This window comes from Pseudochaenichthys georgianus, chromosome 9, assembly GCF_902827115.2.
Source record: "Pseudochaenichthys georgianus chromosome 9, fPseGeo1.2, whole genome shotgun sequence".
Taxonomy (NCBI): Eukaryota; Metazoa; Chordata; class Actinopteri; order Perciformes; family Channichthyidae; genus Pseudochaenichthys; species Pseudochaenichthys georgianus.
In genome coordinates this window covers 48,060,464-48,083,383 of record NC_047511.1, presented here as the reverse complement: position 1 = coordinate 48,083,383, position 22,920 = coordinate 48,060,464, and the positions used below count along the sequence as shown (strand labels likewise).

General features: G+C 42.5%; 1 pseudogene; it reads right to left on the bottom strand.

Moving 5' to 3' along the window:
- Positions 1-14,424: 14,424 nt before the first annotated feature.
- On the bottom strand, positions 14,425-21,412 carry LOC139434473 (zinc finger protein 583-like; annotated as a pseudogene).
- Between the last annotated feature and the right edge of the window lie 1,508 nt (positions 21,413-22,920).

Sequence of the window (22,920 nt, the reverse complement as noted above, 5' to 3'; positions counted from 1 at the left end):
AGCCGTCCTTTTTCACTCCTCTAAATTAACTGTCAGCTTTAGATACTTGACACAGTAGGAGGTTTTAATTAGAAGAGCACACAAAGGGCGTTAAACCTTATGCCTCGCCTGCTCTGAGGCGCTTCCACATTGCTTTATAAAGTCTTCATCAAGCCTGACTGGCCACGTGAAACAGTTGAAGCTTTGCAATGAACTGTCATTAAGTGATGGCTGTCTCTCAGGTGAGGAACTCAGTATTTAGAAGTCCAGCATGCTTTACTATCCACATAATGGATACTTGAGAGTTTAAAGCGATGCTGAGCTGTATGAGAGCAGCCTCTACTTAAACACAATAACATGATTTTATAATGATTACCAGAGTCTGAACAGACACAGGTCCGCACTGAAAGTATTTTTTGTATTTAATCAACAAAAAAATCCCCCACAATTTAGATATTTTTCAAAATGTCAAAATGTAGACTTTTTCTGAAAATACTGACTTTTTTCTCAAATGTCAAAATTATAACTTTTTTTCTCAAAATTTAGATTTTTTTTACCAAAAGTCTGTTTATTTTTGAAAATCCAAGAATTCTGTTTATTTTTTCTCAAAATCTAAAAATTCAGACTTTCTCTTCTTAAAATAAAAAAAATTACTGACTTTCTTTGCAAAATTTCTGACTGATTTCTAGAATTCCAGAATAAAATTAATTGATTATTTACCCATGTTCCATCATATTTATCCCATAATATGCTGTTATTAGACCCATAATATTACACTCACGTAACACCAACATGATTATACACTGTATTTTACACATGGACAGTTTACATTGTTATCTGTTCTGTACATGTTCCGGGTCTCGAGCTATTCCTCTTATTAGTTGATGTGTTTTCCTCAAAATGTAATTGTAATCCTGCTGCCAAAGACAAACCAAGCAGCTCTTTAGTGGAGGTAAATACTATTAAAACGTGAATGGATATAATATACATTTGGTGCAGAGGTTGAAGTAATCTCCCACGTTACGGTGATTGTACTACTATATTCATTTGTGGCAGCGGTAGACCTCTGGGACATATTTTTCCTTTATCGCGGAACCCATTGTGTTATTTTTTATTGCGGGGTGACATTTCGAAAAGCTATCTCCCTCAAAGTTCCAAGTTCATGTGCTGCCCTTACCGAGAGAGATTAGGAGACAATTTGTTTAAAATGTCATCCTCTCTTCCAATAACACTTGCACACCACGTGGGGAAGCTGCCGGTGGAAATATGGCAAACGCAAGCCAATCTGTTGATAAAGCCTGTTCCGGAGACTGTATTTCACATCAGTGTGTAGTGTCTCTACTTTAAAGAGTCCTCTCCTGCTAATGTTCAGGTGTATATCAGTATGTAGTGTCTCTACTTTAAGAGTCCTCTCCTGCTGATGTTCAGGTGTATATCAGTATGTAGTGTCTCTACTTTAAAGAGTCCTCTCCTGCTGAATGTTCAGGTGTATATCAGTATGTAGTGTCTCTACTTTAAAGAGTCCTCTCCTGCTGATGTTCAGGTGTATATCAGTATGTAGTGTCTCTACTTGAAAGAGTCCTCTCCTGCTGATGTTCAGGTGTATATCAGTATGTAGTGTCTCTACTTTAAAGAGTCCTCTCCTGCTGATGTTCAGGTGTATATCAGTATGTAGTGTCTCTACTTTAAAGAGTCCTCTCCTGCTGATGTTCAGGTGTATAGTGTCTCTACTTTAAAGAGTCCTCTCCTGCTGATGTTCAGGTGTATATCAGTATGTAGTGTCTCTACTTTAAAGAGTCCTCTCCTGCTGATGTTCAGGTGTATATCAGTATGTAGTGTCTCTACTTTAAAGAGTCCTCTCCTGCTGATGTTCAGGTGTATATCAGTGTGTAGTGTCTCTACTTTAAAGAGTCCTCTCCTGCTGATGTTCAGGTGTATATCAGTATGTAGTGTCTCTACTTTAAAGAGTCCTCTCCTGCTGATGTTCAGGTGTATATCAGTATGTAGTGTCTCTACTTTAAAGAGTCCTCTCCTGCTGATGTTCAGGTGTATATCAGTATGTAGTGTCTCTACTTTAAAGAGTCCTCTCCTGCTGATGTTCAGGTGTATATCAGTGTGTAGTGTCTCTACTTTAAAGAGTCCTCTCCTGCTGATGTTCAGGTGTATATCAGTATGTAGTGTCATTACTTTAAAGAGTCCTCTCCTGCTGATGTTCAGGTGATATCAGTATGTAGTGTCTCTACTTTAACGGAGTCCCTCTCCTGCTGATGTTCAGGTGTTATATCAGTATGTAGTGTCTCTACTTGAAAGAGTCCTCTCCTGCTGATGTTCAGGTGTATAATCAGTATGGTAGTCTCTACTTAAAGAGTCCTCGTCCTGCTGATGTTACAGGTGTATATCAGTATGTAGTGTCTCTACTTTAAAGAGTCCTCTCCTGCTGATGTTCAGGTGTATATCAGTATGTAGTGTCTCTACTTTAAAGAGTCCTCTCCTGCTGATAGTTCAGGGTATATCAGTATGTAGTGTCTCTCTTTAAAGAGTCCTCTCCTCGCTGATGTTCAGGGTGTATATCAGTAGTGTAGTGTCTCTACTTTAAAAGAGTCCTCCCTGCTGATGTTCAGGTGTATCAGTATGTAGTGTCTCTACTTTAAAGAGTCCTCTCCTGCTGATGTTCAGGTGTATATCAGTATGTAGTGTCTCTACTTTAAAGAGTCCTCTCCTGCTGTAGTTCAGGTGTATATCAGTATGTAGTGTCTCTACTTTAAAGAGTCCTCTCCTGCTGATGTTCAGGTGTATATCAGTGTGTAGTGTCTCTACTTTAAAGAGTCCTCTACCTGCTGATGTTCAGGTGTATATCAGTATGTAGTGTCTCTACTTTAAAGAGTCCTCTCCTGCTGATGTTCAGGTGTATATCAGTGTGTAGTGTCTCTACTTGAAAGAGTCCTCACCTGCTGATGTTCAGGTGTATATCAGTATGTAGTGTCTCTACTTTAAAGAGTCCTCTCCTGCTGATGTTCAGGTGTATATCAGTATGTAGTGTCTTTACTTTAAAGAGTCCTCTCCTGCTGATGTTCAGGTGTATATCAGTATGTAGTGTCTTACTTTAAAGAGTCCTCTCCTGCTGTAGTTCAGGTGTATATCAGTGTGTAGTGTCTCTACTTTAAAGAGTCCTCTCCTGCTGATGTTCAGGTGTATATCAGTATGTAGTGTCTCTACTTTAAAGAGTCCTCTCCTGCTGATGTTCAGGTGTATATCAGTATGTAGTATCTCTACTTTAAAGAGTCCTCTCCTGCTGATGTTCAGGTGTATATCAGTATGTAGTGTCTCTACTTTAAAGAGTCCTCTCCTGCTGATGTTCAGGTGTATATCAGTATGTAGTGTCTTTACTTTAAAGAGTCCTCTCCTGCTGTAGTTCAGGTGTATATCAGTGTGTAGTGTCTCTACTTTAAAGAGTCCTCTCCTGCTGATGTTCAGGTGTATATCAGTGTGTAGTGTCTCTACTTTAAAGAGTCCTCACCTGCTGATGTTCAGGTGTATATCAGTATGTAGTGTCTCTACTTTAAAGAGTCCTCTCCTGCTGATGTTCAGGTGTATATCAGTATGTAGTGTCTCTACTTTAAAGAGTCCTCTCCTGCTGATGTTCAGGTGTATATCAGTATGTAGTGTCTCTACTTTAAAGAGTCCTCTCCTGCTGATGTTCAGGTGTATATCAGTATGTAGTGTCTCTACTTTAAAGAGTCCTCCCCTGCTGATGTTCAGGTGTATATCAGTATGTAGTGTCTCTACTTTAAAGAGTCCTCTCCCTGCTGATGTTCAGGTGTATATCATTATGTAGTGTCTCTACCTTAAAGAGTTCTCTCCTGCTGATGTTCAGGTGTATATCAGTATGTAGTGTCTATACTTTAAAGAGTCCTCTCCTGCTGATGTTCAGGTGTATATCAGTATGTAGTGTCTCTACTTTAAAGAGTCCTCTCCTGCTGATGTTCAGGTGTATATCAGTATGTAGTGTCTCTACTTTAAAGAGTCCTCTCCTGCTGATGTTCAGGTGTATATCAGTATGTAGTGTCTCTACTTTAAAGAGTCCTCCCTGCTGATGTTCAGGTGTATATCAGTATGTAGTGTCTCTACCTTTAAAGAGTTCTCTCCTGCTGATGTTCAGGTGTATATCAGTATGTAGTGTCTCTACTTTAAAGAGTCCTCTCCTGCTGATGTTCAGGTGTACTGTATATCAGTATGTAGTGTCTCTACTTTAAAGAGTCCTCTCCTGCTGATGTTCAGGTGTATATCAGTATGTAGTGTCTCTACTTTAAAGAGTCCTCCCCTGCTGATGTTCAGGTGTATATCAGTATGTAGTGTCTCTACTTTAAAGAGTCCATTTGCATGTACTTAAACCTATGGAACACTCTACAGGAGAGGGAAAACATAAAAACAATCGTATGGACTTATATCACCATCAGAGGAATTGTTTGAACCTTAAGTTGAAAATAAATGTAAAACTTTGCGAGAAGAAACTCACAAAGTCCAGTTCCATGAAACAGTATAATAACAGTGATCGAGGTCTTTCTGACTGAAGAAGAAAGAAGTGTTTGACTCCCCAGAAGTTCTGCAGACTGCCGGGGGGCTGATTGCACGCTTTGCAAAATCTTTAGCACCAAATGCAATATTTGTACAAAGTATTTGAACAAATGACCCTAATTGGCTCCCAGCTGTGCTACTCTGCTACACCTACATGTTTTTTCATATTTTTCTCAAACTACAATACATTTTCAGAACTAAATCAGGCCTATTCACCTAGCACCCCGAGAGCCACATCTTGATCAGAAATGACTTCAAGTCAGTTCTTAAATCACTTATAAATATGAAAGAGATGAGATGACTAAAGGTCATCATGCCCAACATTAGCCTCCTTTAGTTTAGCGGTGGTGAGGTGAAGTCATGTGACCGTGCTGTAGTTCCTTTATAGCCCAACATTAGCCTCCTTTAGCTTAGCGGTGGTGATGTGAAGTCATGTGACCGTGCTGTAGTTCCTTTATAGCCCAACATTAGCCGCCTTTAGCTTAGCGGTGGTGACATGAAGTCATGTGACCGTGCTGTAGTTCCTTTATAGCCCAACATTAGCCGCCTTTAGCTTAGCGGTGGTGATGTGAAGTCATGTGACCGTGCTGTAGTTCCTTTAGAGCCCAACATTAGCCTCCTTTAGCTTAGCGGTGGTGACGTGAAGTCATGTGACCGTGCTCTAGTTCCTTTATAACCCAACATTAGCCGCCTTTAGCTTAGCGGTGGTGACGTGAAGTCATGTGACCGTGCAGTAGTTCCTTTATAGCCCAACATTAGCCACCTTTAGCTTAGCGGTGGTGACGTGAAGTCATGTGACCGTGCTGTAGTTCCTTTATAGCCCAACATTAGCCTCCTTTAACTTAGCGGTGGTGACGTGAAGTCATGTGACTGTGCTGTAGTTCCTTTATAGCCCAGCATTAGCCGCCTTTAGCTTAGCGGTGGTGACATGAAGTCATGTGACCGTGCTGTAGTTCCTTTATAGCCCAACATTAGCCTCCTTTAGCTTAGCGGTGGTGACGTGAAGTCATGTGACCGTGCTGTAGTTCCTTTATAGCCCAACATTAGCCGCCTTTAGCTTAGCGGTGGTGACGTGAAGTCATGTGACCGTGCTGTAGTTCCTTTAGAGCCCAACATTAGCCGCCTTTAGCTTAGCGGTGGTGAGGTGAAGTCATGTGACCGTGCTGTAGTTCCTTTATAGCCCAACATTAGCCACCTTTAGCTTAGCGGTGGTGAAGTGAAGTCATGTGACCGTGCTGTAGTTCCTTTATAGCCCAACATTAGCCTCCTTTAAACTTAGCGGTGGTGACGTGAAGTCATGTGACCGTGCTGTAGTTCCTTTATAGCCCAGCATTAGCCGCCTTTAGCTTAGCGGTGGTGACGTGAAGTCATGTGACCGTGCTGTAGTTCCTTTATAGCCCAACATTAGCCTCCTTTAGCTTAGCGGTGGTGACATGAAGTCATGTGACCGTGCTGTAGTTCCTTTATAGCCCAACATTAGCCACCTTTAGCTTAGCGGTGGTGACGTGAAGTCATGTGACCGTGCTGTAGTTCCTTTATAGCCCAACATTAGCCTCCTTTAGCTTAGCGGTGGTGACATGAAGTCATGTGACCGTGCTGTAGTTCCTTTATAGCCCAACATTAGCCACCTTTAGCTTAGCGGTGGTGACGTGAAGTCATGTGACCGTGCTGTAGTTCCTTTATAGCCCAACATTAGCTTCTTACTTCAGAAATCATAAAGTGGAATTAATATGTGCAGATTATCCTGCTGAACTAAACGTTTAAGAATCATACACGTTTGTTTGACACAAAGATTATTTTCTGCAATAGTCCAAAATCATTTGGAGAGTTTTTTATTATTATTCTTTGCTGTAGTTAAAATGTGTTTTTCAAAGACAAACAAATCCCAACCTGTGAACATTCTCCGCTTCACTGTTTTCCACATCGAATGTGTTTTGTGCAGATTGAGGGTTCGGGTTCGCTTCCCCAGAGAAGGCCTCACGATGTCGGCCTCTCCACATGTTGTTTCCGGAGCTGTTCAGTGTTGTCGAGGTGTGACGGCTGTGCAGGAAACTCAAGCAGGCAGAGACGCTTGCTCTTCCTTGGATTTAAAGACCTGGCAGAGCTCAGTGCTAAAGTGTTAAAGGTCCTGCAGGACAATAAAACCTCTCTTCCAAAACACATGAAGCGGAGCAGGGCTGTGAGTTAGACGTTGGATGTTCTGTAGATGAACTTCAGACGGGAACGTGATAGAAATGTGGCTTTTAAAAAAAATCTGGCATACATTCAATTAAAAAACATTCAATTACTGGGAGATGTTTTCAAAACTCAAGGGAACAAATGATAGTGCTACAGGGAGAAGGAATGCTTCTCTTAATTCATGAGGGCAGATATCATTAATTCACTTTTTTAAATAACGCCCTCTGTTTCTGACCAGAGCTTCTCTTTGTACGGCACAAACTTTATTCATTTTGAATGCAAAACAGATGACAGAGAATCGCTGGCTGATATTGACGGCTGAATGCTTGACACCATCCTCCGGAAATGGCGCGAATGCACCGCGGTTCCCATTCCCTAAAATTGCATTTTTGCGAACAGCAGTCGTCTTTAAAACACAGTAGAAGTTGGACACAGTTCTTCCCTGATATTACCCATAAGGAGACAAGGGGAGAATTTAAGGGAAGGAGGTTTGCTGAGTGAAATAATACAGAAGTGTAATCCCTCCTGGCAGGTTAATCCCGGAAGCCGCTCGCCTCGTGCTTTTAGTTTTAACATGACAGAATAAAGCTGCTTTCTGTAGCGCAGGACCGCCATGCGCTGTTTGCACCGAGCATCAGTCCCACGTCTCACCTCTGCCCCGTATCTCCGGTTCTTCACGGCTAAGAGGCTGAATTGTATTCTGGGAGGAAACAGCACTACGCCTCTGAGCAGTGTTTAACGCCTTTTGAAATGTGCCTCTGATCCTAGCTGCTGCTTTGCTTCATGGATTGCAATTTGAGATACTTTCAGTGTTGTTTCCAGACAGCAGCAGCAGCAGATGAGGGCATTGAATACACATTGGACTGTGAGCTCGAAGATCATTTGTTTGCATTTGTGTTCAGAGGATCAGGCTCAACACAAACACACCCTCTGCATCCATATGTAGGTGTAGAAACTACATTACAGTAAACACTAACTGTACATAGTATTACACTCTGGTTTATAGCCATGTACATGTAAGGTTGGGCTAGTTCAGTGCTTCCCAAAGTGTGGTCCGCGGACCACTGGTGATCCGTGAGCGCCCCCTAGTGGTCCGTGAGTATATTGGTAAAATTTCACATTTGAAAGAAATACATTTATTTAAGTTTTTCTCACTCTCGCGAGAATATCTCCGCAATGGAACGAGCTTAAGTTTCACTTTCAATTGCATGATATAGCCCAGATAAACACCTTCATGTGGCCACTTGTTTGTACCATTTTCAGGCGATTTGTAAAAAATGATGTGTTTTTGGAAATGTGTGGAGTTAGGTGGTCCGCGAGTGTTTTTTTATTGGTTAGGTGGTCCTTGGTATGAAAAAGTTTGAGAAACACTGGGCTAGTATGATAGGGGTTAATAATGAACTCTTTGGTCATTTGTTTTTACTTAACCCATTACTATCATTGAGCTGGGAAAGAAACAACTTTGAAAGACCGTTTAGTCAGTTCTTTGCCAGCTGTGTGTCGCAAGCATCACGTGAATGAACCGCGCGCCGCATTGCGTTGGAAAACCTGCTCGGAGGATGGCGGATAACAGCGTGTTTTGAAATAACGTTGTAGCCCGTTGTTTACCTTCTCAGAAAGTCTGTCAAATCTGAAATCTGTCGACATCTTTGAGTGATCATCCCGCCCTCTGTCCACTGGTCTTATCAACAGCCTCTCTCCTAAAATCATCATCTTCATCATCTTGTGTCTTCAAGGGTTTTATTTTGAAGTCCCTTCCGACAGTTACGCCTGTAGAGGTAGCTGAAGCTCTGTTTCCCCAGACATGAATGGCTCGATATGTTGGACATTAACCACATCTAGACTCAGTTGACCTCACAGACCAGACGGTAAGGAGAAGAAGTCCCGGAAGAATGTTCCTGGCTCAGAACGCAAATGAGTTCATAATTAAAACCACTCACCTGTTGTCACTCAGATGTTCCTCCTGTGCCGGAAACGAGTCTCTCTCTTACATATTTGACGTGTAAAATCCTCTTGTATTTGAGGGAGAAACACATGATCAATTTAAAATAAGTAGGTGCACTTACTGTCACGTCCGGTCCATTAGAAAACATCGGCATAACCACGTCTTTCCATTTTCATATGACATTTCCAGGAATGGCTGTCGGCGGCGCGCGGACGGCTCTTCACTTCGAAGCCTCGGAAACGATGATTGATGCAGAATCACAGCGGGACGTTCTGCCGAGACGAGAAGCTCGACTGATTTTCACAGTGGTGGTTTTATTTATGGAGGCCTGTGGAGAGGTCTGTTTCCAGACTCACTTCTGATGCGACTGAGAGACATCGTGTCTGACACCTCTGAGTTACTCTGGGAACAAAGGCCTATTATGAAGTGTAAATTAAACAGAAGAGCTGTTGAAGCTAATTGACGCTCAGGGCGGCAGCACTTACCACTTTCTTCTTTCTTATGCTGTTGACTTTAGCTGTGAGTCTGAGATTTTTAAATACTTTACCCTAAAATCAGGATAATTATCTGAGTAGCTTAGGTAACGCCTAACACGAATACAAGTTCCTCTGGATCTCCGGCTCTAGAGTGCTTCCACATTGCCGTATAATGTGTTAGCACTTACTTTGCATAGCGTCACCCGCTTTATTAACCTTTACCTGCTAAAGACACCGGTTTTTTAAGCTTTTAAATGAACTGTTAGGTTATAATAACAGTTTTTCAGACGAGCAACCACCTATTTAGATTACCAATATGAATTACTTAATCCAAAACTCAATTTACGTTGATGTTTGGATCTGTGAGGAGCCGCTGCTGTAAGAGAGCAGCCGGTCTGCTTAATAAAAACATGCCAACATGTTTTAATAATGACTCTCACTGTGACACAGGTCATCACTGCAAGGCTAACCATGTTGAATAACAGGCAGACAGTCAGACAGACAGAAAGACAGTCAGAGAGGCAGAGAGACAGACAGACAGACAGACAGACAGACAGACAGAGAGGCAGAGAGACGGACGGACGGACGGACGGACAGAGAGACAGACAGACAGACAGACAGAGAGACAGACAGAAAGACAGTCAGACAGAGAGACGGACAGACAGACAGACAGACAGACAGACAGACAGACAGACAGACAGAGAGACAGAGAGACAGAGAGGCAGAGAGACGGACGGACGGACAGACAGAGAGACAGACAGAGAGACAGAGAGAGAGTGAGACAGACAGACGGACGGACGGACGGACGGACGGACAGAGAGACAGGCAGACAGGCAGACAGACAGACAGACAGACGGACAGACGGACGGACAGAGAGACAGAGAGACAGACAGACAGGCAGACAGACAGACGGACAGACGGACGGACAGAGAGAGAGTGAGACAGACAGACAGATAACATTCACCAGCCAGCTTGTTAGCCTAATAGCTAACGTTTGCTAGCTAAATAGCACACTGACAGGTTGACTGAGGTGATGGGCCGCAGTCACTCAAATAAAGACACTGGTTACCCCAACAACTAATATTGAGAGCGATGAACATGGCTCACAGTGTAGCTTTAATGTAATGCATAATGTTTATGAGGTGGGTTAGAGTCAGAGGGCTTTGGTAATGAAGGCGCTGACGAGAAGGAACTATAACAATATTTTTGTGCAACGCTGACTTCTATAGAACATCGTTCCTTCAGCCAATAGCGAGACCAGTAGCGGTGATTGGCTAACGTTAGCAAAAGCTAAGCTACTCTCAACATTATCTCACTTAAATTAAAACCAGCAGCTTAGGCCGGCTAATATTAGCAGAAGGCTAATAAGATGCATTAAACCAGTGTTTCTCAAAGTGTGGTCCGCGGACCCCTAGTGGTCCATGAGTATATTGGTAAAATATCACATTTGAAATAAATAAATAAATAATAAATTCAAAGTGTTTCAAGAATTGTTTGAAAATGACTAGTATATGAGCAACAGAGACACGGAGTCAATGAGTGCGTACACAATGCTAAATATATGGAACAGTGTAAATAATTAACTTGTGTTAATGTGGAATTCATGTTAAACTTGTGATATAGAGAACGTCATCGGTTAAGTGGTCCTGGGTATGAAAAAGTTTGAGAACACTGCATCTACTGTATCGTACAGTAAGCAGTTTCACTCTGCAGTGTTATTGAGAAACCGCTCTGAAGTCCAGGTGAGAGAACAACACGTGAAATGCAGCCCATCGCTCTTTCAGTGTTAAATTATACTCTGAAATATGTCACCTCCAGTCTGGCAATGTGTGAGATGATGGAGCTCTTTTCTCCGTGTGCAAGGCTGGAGTCAGACCGGGTGTTATTAGAATTGGAGATTACCTGCATGTGACTCAGCGTGGATGATTGCCGCCATGATGGAGCGCCTGGATCTGACTGACAGGTGACCCACACAGCTGCCAGGTCATTCAGTCTCATCATTCACCGCAGGTTGCTTAAAGATTAGAGAGACTAATGTAACCGGTGTGGATTAGCGGCGTCTGAGTTGTGTTTCTTTTGAAGGATGAGACCCGAGTCAGCATACCGTTGAGCTCCGTTAATTTACTGACAACAGATACAACAATTCAGTCGTTATTAAATCAGTTTTCCCTCACACTGACTCCTCTCACGTGAAACACACTAAAAGGGAAGAGGAAAACGTGAGGGACACAATATGAAGAGGGGAAGAAATAAAATCAATATTTATATGGCGTAATTTAAATTAAACACACTATTCTGAAAACCGGAAGTTCGCACAACGACTTCCGGTTTCACGAATAAAGATTGTTAGCTTCAATGTAGCATTAGCATGTGGCTAATATTACGTTTTGAGAAAGTGAATTTCGGGGGAAATGACACGTGGTGTTGCACAGTAAACACACTGTCTTTAACCCTCACTTATTGACGCTGCAATACTATTATTAGGGAATGTTTAAATGACCAACAGATATAAGAATATTGTAAATTTAACACCAGAAAACGACAGGATGTGCCTTGGACCCGCCCCCATCGACGCCGGCCAATAGGAGAAGACTACAGTTGATAACACGTGAAGACAGGGAGAAATCTTTCTCTTTAGCCCCTGTCACGCGACCGCACAACCAAGTCTCACGGTATTTCGTGTTATAGTCACGAAATTAGTCTTTTGATTCGTGTTCACCAACACGATTTCCCCATTTCTTTCGTGTCACACAGAACAATTTTAAAAGCAATGTAAATAATAACAAATTAGAAGGAAAAACAGATTTAAAAAATACAGATTTCAGTATTCTGAGGCTCTGAGCCATTTATTTTCCTCGCGGACGGCAAAAAAAGTCCGACATTATACGATTTAAAATGAAAACAATAATCGTGGCTTGATATTGAGTAAGAACATGTTTTTATGAACCCCACAGCTTCCGGTCTTCCACGACCCGACTGGACAAAAAGACGCAGGCACGAAACACATTACCAATAGAAATACCTTGCTTTTAAAATCGTTCTGTGGGACACGAAATGCCGAAATGCGTTGGACCGCAACAGCTGACCAAGGGGGGAAGCAGCCATCCATTGCACATTTCATCGTATCATTGTTTAATTAAATGCTGTTAACTTTTAAATACGTTTCTTGGACTCTTTTCAGCTGATCCGGCGCTCAGGGCTAAACTACCGAATAGAAGTCCCTACGGAAATAATCTTCTGTGTACAGTGACTGCATTCTGGAGGTTCAGCCCACTGATTTCAGACCTACGTTTAGTAAATGAAGAAAACAGAATTATGAAATACAAAACACAGAATTTGTGTGATTATAATACATTAATTGCAAGGAAATATTTGACACCAAACAACACTGCATTTTTACAATTGTTACATTCAAGATTCAAGGATTTAAAGATTCAAAGGTTTTATCATCAGATGCTCAGCAGCTACAGCTTCTGACCTGAGCTCCTCCAACAATGCAACATGTATAAGAAAATACAAAATCACAAAACAAATATACAGCAAATTCTGTCGTGTGAAATAGTGTTAATGTTTCAGTGTCAATTATTTAGAGTTGATAAGTGTTGATTTGGGTTAACCCTTGCAGTGCTGACAAAGCTCTAAGGCCGGTGTTCTTTAAGGGGAGCCTACATTATTTGAAAAAGGTAAGGACCAGACCATTCAATCATTTATGCTGATCAGTTTTGTATTAAAAGTGTATTGAGTAAGGGTTGTTTGACAGGCCTCTTGAGCGGTCTCTCATTGTTCTCTTCAATGCATACGCCAACTGACTGACAGAATGCTTGGATTTCAATCCAGATGTCCTCCCACTTTTGACTTGCTGCCCTCATGGTTTCAAAGCATTTCATCATGGACTCAATGACACTTGCAGCCTTAGACAGGGTTGTCTCTTTCCCTTGAAGTGCCTTGTGTGCGACATGCACCACGCTGAGTAACTGATGGCAAATAATCAGACTAGTTACCCGTTAGGCGAATAAGGTACAGACTCTCAAGGGTGAGAAAAAAACCCATTGCTGTGCGATTAGACTTACACTTTTAGATGTTGGTCATCCTGCTCGGTGATTGTTAGTCTTTCAAAACACTATTTGTGTCACTTTCCTTTGCACATTAGCACTAGCGTATGGTATTCCCCGTTGTCCATTTGTTGCAACAGGATTTTTGGAATGATGACCTCTAAAGGGTTTCCCCAGCCTAAAGAGGCCTAATGAGCAAATGTACACACATTTCCACCCATGACCAATGTATTTTGTGGGTTGTTTGATGTTGCTACTGATTAGATGTTATATTTAAAACACATCAAAATCACATTTTTTTAAATAAAAGCATGTTTTCAAGAATCTGATGTGTACTTTATTTCCTGAAGTGTTAATGATTCACCCCAAAATTGTTTGTTTGGTGCACATCAGCTAAACAGCACTGAAACAGTGTGAAAAATGACCAGGAGTCCATGTTCTCTCTCAAAGTGTTGACTAATCAGCTCTGCACAGTGACACTAAAAGACTGACTAAGAGTACATTGTAACTCTCTGAGGGATCTAGGTTTACACTGCACGTGTTGGAAAGCACTCAAACAGTGTAAACAAAGTTATAGTATAGTGTATATTTTGACTCCCAAAGTGTTCAAATCTAACTCTTTATTTGGAGTTTATGTTTTACTCTTTTGACAATGTTCAGAAAACACCAAACTCTTGGACCGATATACACCCCGAGACTGGTTTTAAATGTACTCTTATAGAGTACAATGTACACTGTGGTTTTTGCTGTGTACTAGCCATATCTCATACATTGCCATTTTGAATCATTAATATGTGGATGACAGTTGAACTGGATGATGTAACATGTATGCCATCTGCTGGAAAGAAGACGTATCGCTCTGTTGGCGTTGTTTAAACAACAAAGACAGAGTGAAGCCCTCATTTCATAAACAATCTTTGAGTACAGACACCGTCCTGCAGAGAGCACTAAGACTAGCTGGTCCCTTGCAAAGGTGAGTCCACCTTAAATGAGCAGTGGGTGATCAGCAGGTGAAAGGCAGGACACCGGAACTTGGTCCTGAGGAGATGCAACGATTATTAAACGAGAAATAGCCTAATCAAGGGATCAAAGAAATGAACATTTGTGATTATTAGTGAATCGCTTGCAGGTGGGTGAAATCAGGCTTAGGGAGTAACGTATTACATTTAACGGCATTAGGTCATCAGAACACAAAATAGACAAAAGTATTCCCTTACAGTTACAGAAGCACCTGAAGACCAACGCACTTGTGTCTTTTGAAACAATTATGCCATTTTAGTCTTTTGTCACAAACATTGCAGCTCTATTTTTTCTCTCCTGTGTGGACTCTCATGTGTTTCTTTAAACTTCCACTCCGTGCAAAAGCTTTCTTACAGACTGAGCAGCTGAATGGTTTCTCTCCTGTGTGGACTCTCATGTGGTCCTTGAAATGTCCACTCTGTGAAAAAGCTTTCTTACAGACTGAGCAGCTGAATGGTTTCTCTCCTGTGTGGACTCTCATGTGGTCCTTGAAATGTCCACTCTGTGAAAAAGCTTTCTTACAGACTGAGCAGCTGAATGGTTTCTCTCCTGTGTGGACTCTCATGTGTCTCTTTAAATTTCCACTATGTGAAAAAGCTTTCTTACAGACTGAGCAGCTGTGTGGTTTCTCTCCTTTGTGGACACTCGTGTGTTTCTTTAAATGTGCAATCTGTGAAAAAGCTTTCTTACAGACTGAGCAGCTGAATGGTTTCTCTCCTGTGTGGACTCTCACATGTGCCTTGAAATGTCCACTCTGTGAAAAAGCTTTTGTACAGACTGAGCAGCTGAATGGTTTATTTTCAGCACTACACCGTGGATCACTGACAGATTCATGTCTATTTTTCAATGAGTTTGAGCCTGATGCAGGTTCTCTGGTCTCCTTCCAATCGGCACTGTCTTCAGTGTCAGGTTCAGAAGAGTCTCCAGTGTCAGGTCCAGAAGAGTCTCCAGTGTCAGGTTCAGAAGAGTCTCCAGTGTGGTCCTCAGTCTCAGGTTGTAAACTGCTCTCTGGATCTGAGTTCCTGGCTGGTTCTGGTCCTCCACAGTCATCTCCATCAGCTTCTGTTTCCATGTGTTCAGTTTGTCTTTGATGAGGCTGAGAGGACTGAGGTTTCTCTTCATCATCTTCACTCTTCGCAGGGTCAGGAGTGAAAGTGGACTTGGTGATCTCTGCCTCCTCCAGCCCTTGAAGCTGCTCTCCCTCCTGTTCCTGCTTAATGTGTGGGGGGAGCTCTGGGTCCTCCTGGTCCAGACTGGTGCTCCACTCCTGCTGGTCAGGGAGAAGCTCTTCTTTAACCACCACCAGCTGCTGGACGTCTGCAGGAAACAGGAAACACACATAGGCCTGTCACATTACATTAAATTGCATTTAGCTGACGCTTTTATCCAAAGCGACTTACAATAAGTGCATTCGACCAACAAAATACAAACTTGAAGAAAACAGAATCATAAAGTACATCAGGTTTCATAGAGCTAGACATTTCAAGTGCTACTCAACTGGCTTTAGGTAAGCCAGCCCTTTGTTAGTATATAAGTGCTTTGTTAGTAGTTCTATCCTCGAGGTGGAGTCGAAAGAGATGAGTTTTCAGTCTGGAAGGTGTGTAAGCTTTCTGCTGTCCTGATGTCAATGGGAGCTCGTTCCACCATCTTGGAGCCAGGATAGCAAACCCACGTGTTTTTGCTGATGGGAACTTGGGTCCCCCTCGCAGCGAGGGTGCAGCGAGCTGTTTGGCTGATGCAGAGCGTAGTGCACGTGCTGGGGTGTACGGTTTAACCATGTCCTGGATGTAGGAAGGGCCAGATCCATTCGCAGCATGGTATGCAAGTACCAGTGTCTTGAAGTGGATTCTAGCAGTTACCGGAAGCCAGTGGAGGGAGCGGAGGAGCGGCGTGGTGTGGGAACATTCAGGAAGGTTGAAGACCAGACGAGCCGCTGCATTCTGGATGAGCTGCAGAGGTCGGATGGCACATCCAGGTAGACCAGCCAGGAGGGAGTTGCAGTAGTCTAGGCGTGAGATGACGAGAGCCTGGACCAGAACCTGCGTGGCTTTCTGGGTCAGCTGGGGAAGCATCCTCCTGATGTTGTAGAGCGTGTATCTGCAGCAGCGGGTTGTAGCAGCGATGTTTGCAGTGAAGGACAGGTTGTTATCCAGGATCACACCCAGAGTCCTTGCAGTCTGAGTCGGGGAAACAACAGAGGGGCCGATGTTGATTGTTAGGTCAAGAGTGGGACAATCTTTTCCCGGAAGGAAAAGCAGTTCAGTTTTGTCAAGGTTGAGCTTGAGGTGATGAGCAGACATCCACTGAGAGATGTCAGCTAGACGAGCAGAGATGCGTGCGACGACCTGGGTCTCTGAGCGGGGGAAGGACAGCATTCATTGGGTGTCGTCAGCGTAGCAGTGGGATGAAAAACCATGCGGGCTAATGACTGATCAGAGCGAGTTTGTGTACAAGGAGAAGAGGAAGGGACCAAGGACAGAGCCCTGAGGGACCCCTGTAGTTAATTGACAAGGGTCGGACTCGGACCCTCTCCAAGTTACCCTGTAGGTGCGGTCTTTGAGGTGTGAGGTGAGGAGGGAAAGTGCAGAGCCTGAAACTCCAAGTTCTTGGAGAGTGCGAAGGAGGATCTGATGATTCACCGTGTCGAATGCAGCAGACAGGTTCAACAGGATGAGGACAGAGGAGAGGGAGGCTGCTTTAGCCGTGTGCAGTTCCTCAGAGACAGCAATGAGAGCAGTTTCTGTGGAGCGACCTGCCTTGAAACCAGACTGGTGCGGATCCAGAAGGTTGTTCTGATGGAGAGAGCAGGAGAGTTGTCTAAAGACAGCGCGTTCAAGTGTTTTAGACAGGAACGGGAGGAGAGAGACAGGCCTGTAGTTTATAACATCAGACGGGTTGAGAGTGGGTTTCTTTAGGAGAGGGTTTACTCTTGCCTCCTTGAGAGTGTTTGGAAAGTGACTAGAAGTTAGAGAAGTGTTGATGAAATGGGAGAGAAACGGTAGAATATCAGGAGCGATAGTCTGAAGGAGGTTTGAGGGGATAGGGTCCAGAGGACAGGTGGTAGGGCGGGCAGAGGTAATGAGGGTAAGAACCTCACTTGGAGAGAGAGGGGAAAAGGAGGTCAGTGTGCGGGTGAAAGGAGGGTCTGGTGACCCAGCGGTGAGTAAAGGTGAGTCAGAAAAAGAAGAGCGAATATCATCAACCTTTTTTTCAAAGTGGTTAACAAAGTCGCTTGACAGAAGTGAGGAAGGGGAAGGGGCTTTGGGGGGGTTCAAGACGATGGAGAAGATGGAAAATAGTCTTTTGGGATTGGAATAGGAAGATTGGATCTTATCTTGAAAGAAAGTGCTTTTTGCCTGAGAGATCGAGGCAGAGAAAGAGGAGAGGAGAGCTTGATAGGTTAGGAGGTCCAGCGGTCTATGAGCTGCAGACCCTACTCTACATTCACTAAGCTGGTAATTAGACTATAAATCCCTTTAAAGACGCATTCATAATATATTTAAATATTAGACTTATTAGCATTAATTTATTAATTTAAATAAATGCAATGAACACAAACAACTGAGTCAAGGACAGAAATACAACAATTACATTCAAGTTCATTTAAAGGTATAACATTAAAAAGTAATCACCATTGATGTCTGTGTCTCTGATCCCAGCACGAGGACAGAGGCCCAGCTTCTTTAGGAATTCCAACTGAAAACAACACACAACGATCTCATTAATTACATTTTAATGAGAGTGTGCTAAGCTAGCGGCAAGCTAAGCTAGCGGCATGCAAAGCTAACGGCGTGCTAGGCTACCGGTGTGCTAGGCCAGTGATTCTCAAATGGGGGTATGCAGACCCCTGGGGGTACGTTGGGGTACTGCTGGGGGTACATGAGATACAAAAAAAAGGTTAATTCAAAAAATACCATGCATGATTACAAAAATAATCATCGTACAATAAATTAAATAGAAAATAAAATATTATATTAAATATTTCTAGAACCACCAACTGGTTATTCTCTGTTTTTACAAGTGTGTGTTCGTGTTCTAGTCACTTTGCTCAGCGCTACTGCTTGTTACAACTTGTAATGCCGTACTCGCCATTAACTGTTATTGCTCAGGTTAATCTCGCCCCCCTCCGACGTAAGCGTATTGGTTCTTGCCGGGCAGCCGAGTGGGCCAGCTAAGAACCGGGTTTCGGTACTGAGAGCCGGCTGCACTGCGGTGGAAACAGGAAGAACAAGAGCTAAATCAGGCTCTAGCCCGGAACCATGCTGGGCGGAAAGCCAGTTGCAATATTAGATTATAACGAATAGACATTGAAATGGAATCGTGGTTAGAACGTAGCAGCACTACAGCAGGGAACGTGGACAACGGAGAAAAAAAGAGAGCCAAAATGTAGCCAACAAAATCCCGTCAATATCAGGAGGCGTATGCTTTGATGGGATTCACGTCAACAAGCGGCAACCCGCCCCAGGCATTGTGTTTTTTCTGTGGGGAGAAACCAGCCAACAGCTCGATGAAACCAGCGCACCTCCAGAGGCATCTCAGCACCTGTGTCATGTTGGTAAGCCACCGGACCGTCTCAAGAGAAAGCTTGCTGAGTACAGATCCTCGCAAGAGATGATGTGAAACGCCTCCACAATCAGCCACTGAGGCATCGGACCTAAAACTCCTAAATAGTGTAATTGCAGTGTTATTACATGGTTTGTTTATAATTGCACATTTTTTGTAAAACCCTTTCATGCATTGTGGTCACTACATTAGAGACGGCTAATTGAATGCTGTTTTCCTCTATATGCATGGGTTTGGGATGGCATAGTTGCACATCAGGCACCACAGTGGATTTTATTATAATATTTGTGTATTGTATTTTATAGTTTTTGCATAATATATAATTGTGTTCATTGGTTTGTTAAACATATATTACTTAAAGATCAGTTTTAAAAAAGATTCTCATGCATAAAGATGAAAATATCTTAGTGTGTTGTAATTCATGCATGAAGGAGTTAATAAATCACACACTGACGGAACATTACTATATTGTAATTATATATATATATATATATTAGGGCTGTCAAACGATTACACATTTTAATCAGATTAATCACAGTTTAAAAATTAATTAATCAGATTAATCACCATTCGAACTATGTCCAAAATATGCCATTTATTTATGTATATTGTTGGGAATGGAAAGATAATTGAAAGAAGGCGGATATATCCATTTAACATACAGTATCTATGTTTATTATAACATTTTTCTGCGTGTCAAAACGAAAAAGACAGCCCACACACCTATCAATCATCAAACCGTGGGGTCTTAATTCATTACGTGTTGATTTCTATCAACGGGGAGTACTTCAGGAAAGTCGACAGAGGGGGGGCGCGCTAGTGGAGTACTTCAGGAAAGTCGACGGGGGGGGCTAGTGGAGTACTTCGTGACCACAGAGTTTGAACGTTGTGATCAGCTGTTTTAGCGCAGTTCTCCAGTGAAGGGGGGGAGTCTCCCTCCGCAGCCGGTTGGCGTAGTTTTGGCACAGTTCCGTTGTACAGACCGACGTTAACAGCAGCCTGTCTGTGCACACGCATTTCAGATTACGCACATAACCTGCGTACCAGTTATGTGCACCCCTGTACTACAGCAAAAGTATTCTCCGTCGGCGTTAAATATTTTAACGCAATTAATTCAAAAAATGAATTACCGCCGTTAACGTGATAATTTTGACAGCATTAATATATATATATATATATATATTAGGGCTGTCAAGTTAACGCGTTAATAACGAGAGAGAGACCTTCCGTGTATTGTTGTTGCTAGCATCTGGTGCTAGCTAGCTGCGCTAACGGATATAAGGAGCTGTTTAAATAAAAACAGAGGAGCGACATTTCGCCACAACTGCGCCGAGCACTTGACTTGATGCAGGAAGCAGACAGCGGGACATCGTAGGAGAAGTCAGCACACTCAGCACGGATAGCGCAACATGACTGCAGCGTCCAGGCAGCTCCCGTTCGAGCATATGCCTTGAGTTGCACATAGCTCCAACAATCCAACACACACACACACACACACACACACACACACACACACACACACACACACACACACACACACACACACACACACACACACACACACACACACACACACACACACACACACACACACTTTGTATTGTATGAGAGGTTCCAGGTTGAATTGAGGCGAATATTTGTAATGTTTGTAATGTAATGTTCAGAGGTTTAATATTCATGAGAATATTTGTCATTATTCAAATGATAACAATCATTAGCATAAAGCATATTTGTCCGCTCATATGTTGATAAGAGTATTAAAAACTTGAAAAATATTCCTCTAAGGAATATTTAGAACAGATAAAAAATGTGCGATTAATTTGCGATTAATCGCGATTAACTATTTTAATCGACTGACAGCCCTAATATATATATATCTATATATATAACAGCAGCAACAACAGCAGCAGTACCAGTATGAATTGTAGTTGAAATATAGCCAGTGATGCATGACGTCCACTGTAGTGGAGAGGTGGTTAATCATGATTTCCTGCAAACATAAAATCAATACTTTGATAATTTATGAATGATATGATTCCTTAGTTGTTACTTGATGTCACCACATGTGTTATACCTGCAGGGGACGCTTTACATAAAAGGATTGGCAAGATATAGATGGGTGACTTGGTCCATCTTGGTTTAGAGACATGTATCATGCACTAACACTGACTTGGCACTGAGTGGCAGTGCATGGGATGATGCAATAGGGTCCTATGTAGCGGCTGATGGGGCAACTATGCAAACAAAAACAATGCATATACAAGAAAACACCTTTTGAATAGCTGTCCACTGTAGTGACCTCTATGCATGAAAGGGCTAGTGTATATTTTCTACTTTTTAAATGCAGTTTTAATTATGTTTTGAGATGTTTAAATTCTAGCATTGTTTATTTCTACTCTTTAATTTCTTGTTGTTTTTTATGCTGCTGCAAAGCAAACATTTCCCCAATTTTGGATCAATAAAGTAACTCTTATCTTATCCAACGGCGTGCTCGGCTAACAGCGTGCTAAGCTAAGGCGTGTGTGATGGAGCTTTAATTGATAATACACCTGTACGCTCACCTGTGAGCGGGCAGTTGAAGCCTCCTGCACGTCCACAGACACACCCCAGGAGTCTCCGGACATGTTGTGGATTCACCTGAGTTTTTATTTAAAGATAAAAACTCACTTTTTAAAGTTTCAAATGAAGTTTCACTCGGCTGTATTTCCAGCTGAGTGAAGACCCGCCGACCTCCGAGGCTGCGTTCAGGAGAGTCGGACATCTCACACTTTTAAAACGTCCGGTGCAGAGGAAAAGCATTAAAGTCATTAAAACCGAAAGATATTCAGCTGGTAGTTACTTCGATATGAATAATGTTAATTAATAACTCATGGTATATTTGTAGAGGGAAACTGTATTAAAACGGTTATACTGATGAATGAATATCTAAACTAACTGGTTTGCTGGTGAAAAAAATCCCCTGATATTTAAAGTTAAATAATTTCGTCTGTTGTGTGAAGCTGCGGATTTAAAACAGCTGTTTCTGTTTGCCTGTGAAGGTCCCATGACATGGCCATTTCTACTAGGGTTGCCAACTTCCAGAAATGGAGAAACGTGACACATGCATGTGCCCCCTGCGTGCGTGCGCGCGAAGATTTTGGGTTTCTGGCGGATTTAGTTACTTTGTTACTTTATTTCGGTTTTAGGGTTAGGGTTAGGTTAGGGTTATGTTATTTAATTCTTTTGGGGGAGCCAGCCCCTAGGGTTCGAAAATGTTTTTGGGGGTCAAACCCCCAAAACCCTCAGAATGCATAGAAAACTATGCACACCTATAACACAATACAAACACAATGGTCTTACACCTGCATAGGCTACTACATCACATTGTACATCAGCATGTTCAAATCGGAGAGGTGAGTACTTGGGACATCTGGGCACCTCGATGTACAATTGGCTATTTTGTCCAAAATGTTAAAAATAAAATATTTGAAAAATGGTATTAAGTAATGCAAAGTATACATGATGTGAACATGCACGGTACATCATTATTAGACTTAATGTTATCCTTCAACCATTTTCCCATCAATCAGCTGACTGACTCTCTCTCACACACACACACACACACACACACACACACACACACACAAACACACAAACAGCACCGCGGACAGCGCCTGCCTACTCTCTCTCTCTCTATCTCTCTCTCTCTCGCTCTCTCTCTCTCTCACTCTCTCTCTCTCTCGCTCTCTCTCTCTCACTCTCTCTCTCTCTCTCTCTCAACCACACGTTAACAACATAGAACAATAGGATCATCTGGATGAAAAGGTTTAACCATCACCACGCATTGCCAATTGCTAATGTTCAACCAAGAAGACGAAGATTCAAGTTTCATATTACTTTAATTGGCTTTTCCAGAGAGATCGATCAGTACAAGGACCAGACAGAAAGGCATGTAGGCGTATTACTGATAATATATGGACAGGATATGGATGATAATAATGTCCATTTAAATTTGTAAATGTAAGACGTAAAGTAAACGTCCGTATGAGTGTCCTTCATGCGGGGTCGGGGGAGTCTGTGACGAAGTTCTGATTAGAAAGAAAAAAAGAACAAGAGGAAAAACACATGAGGAGTGTGTAAAAAGCACAGCCCA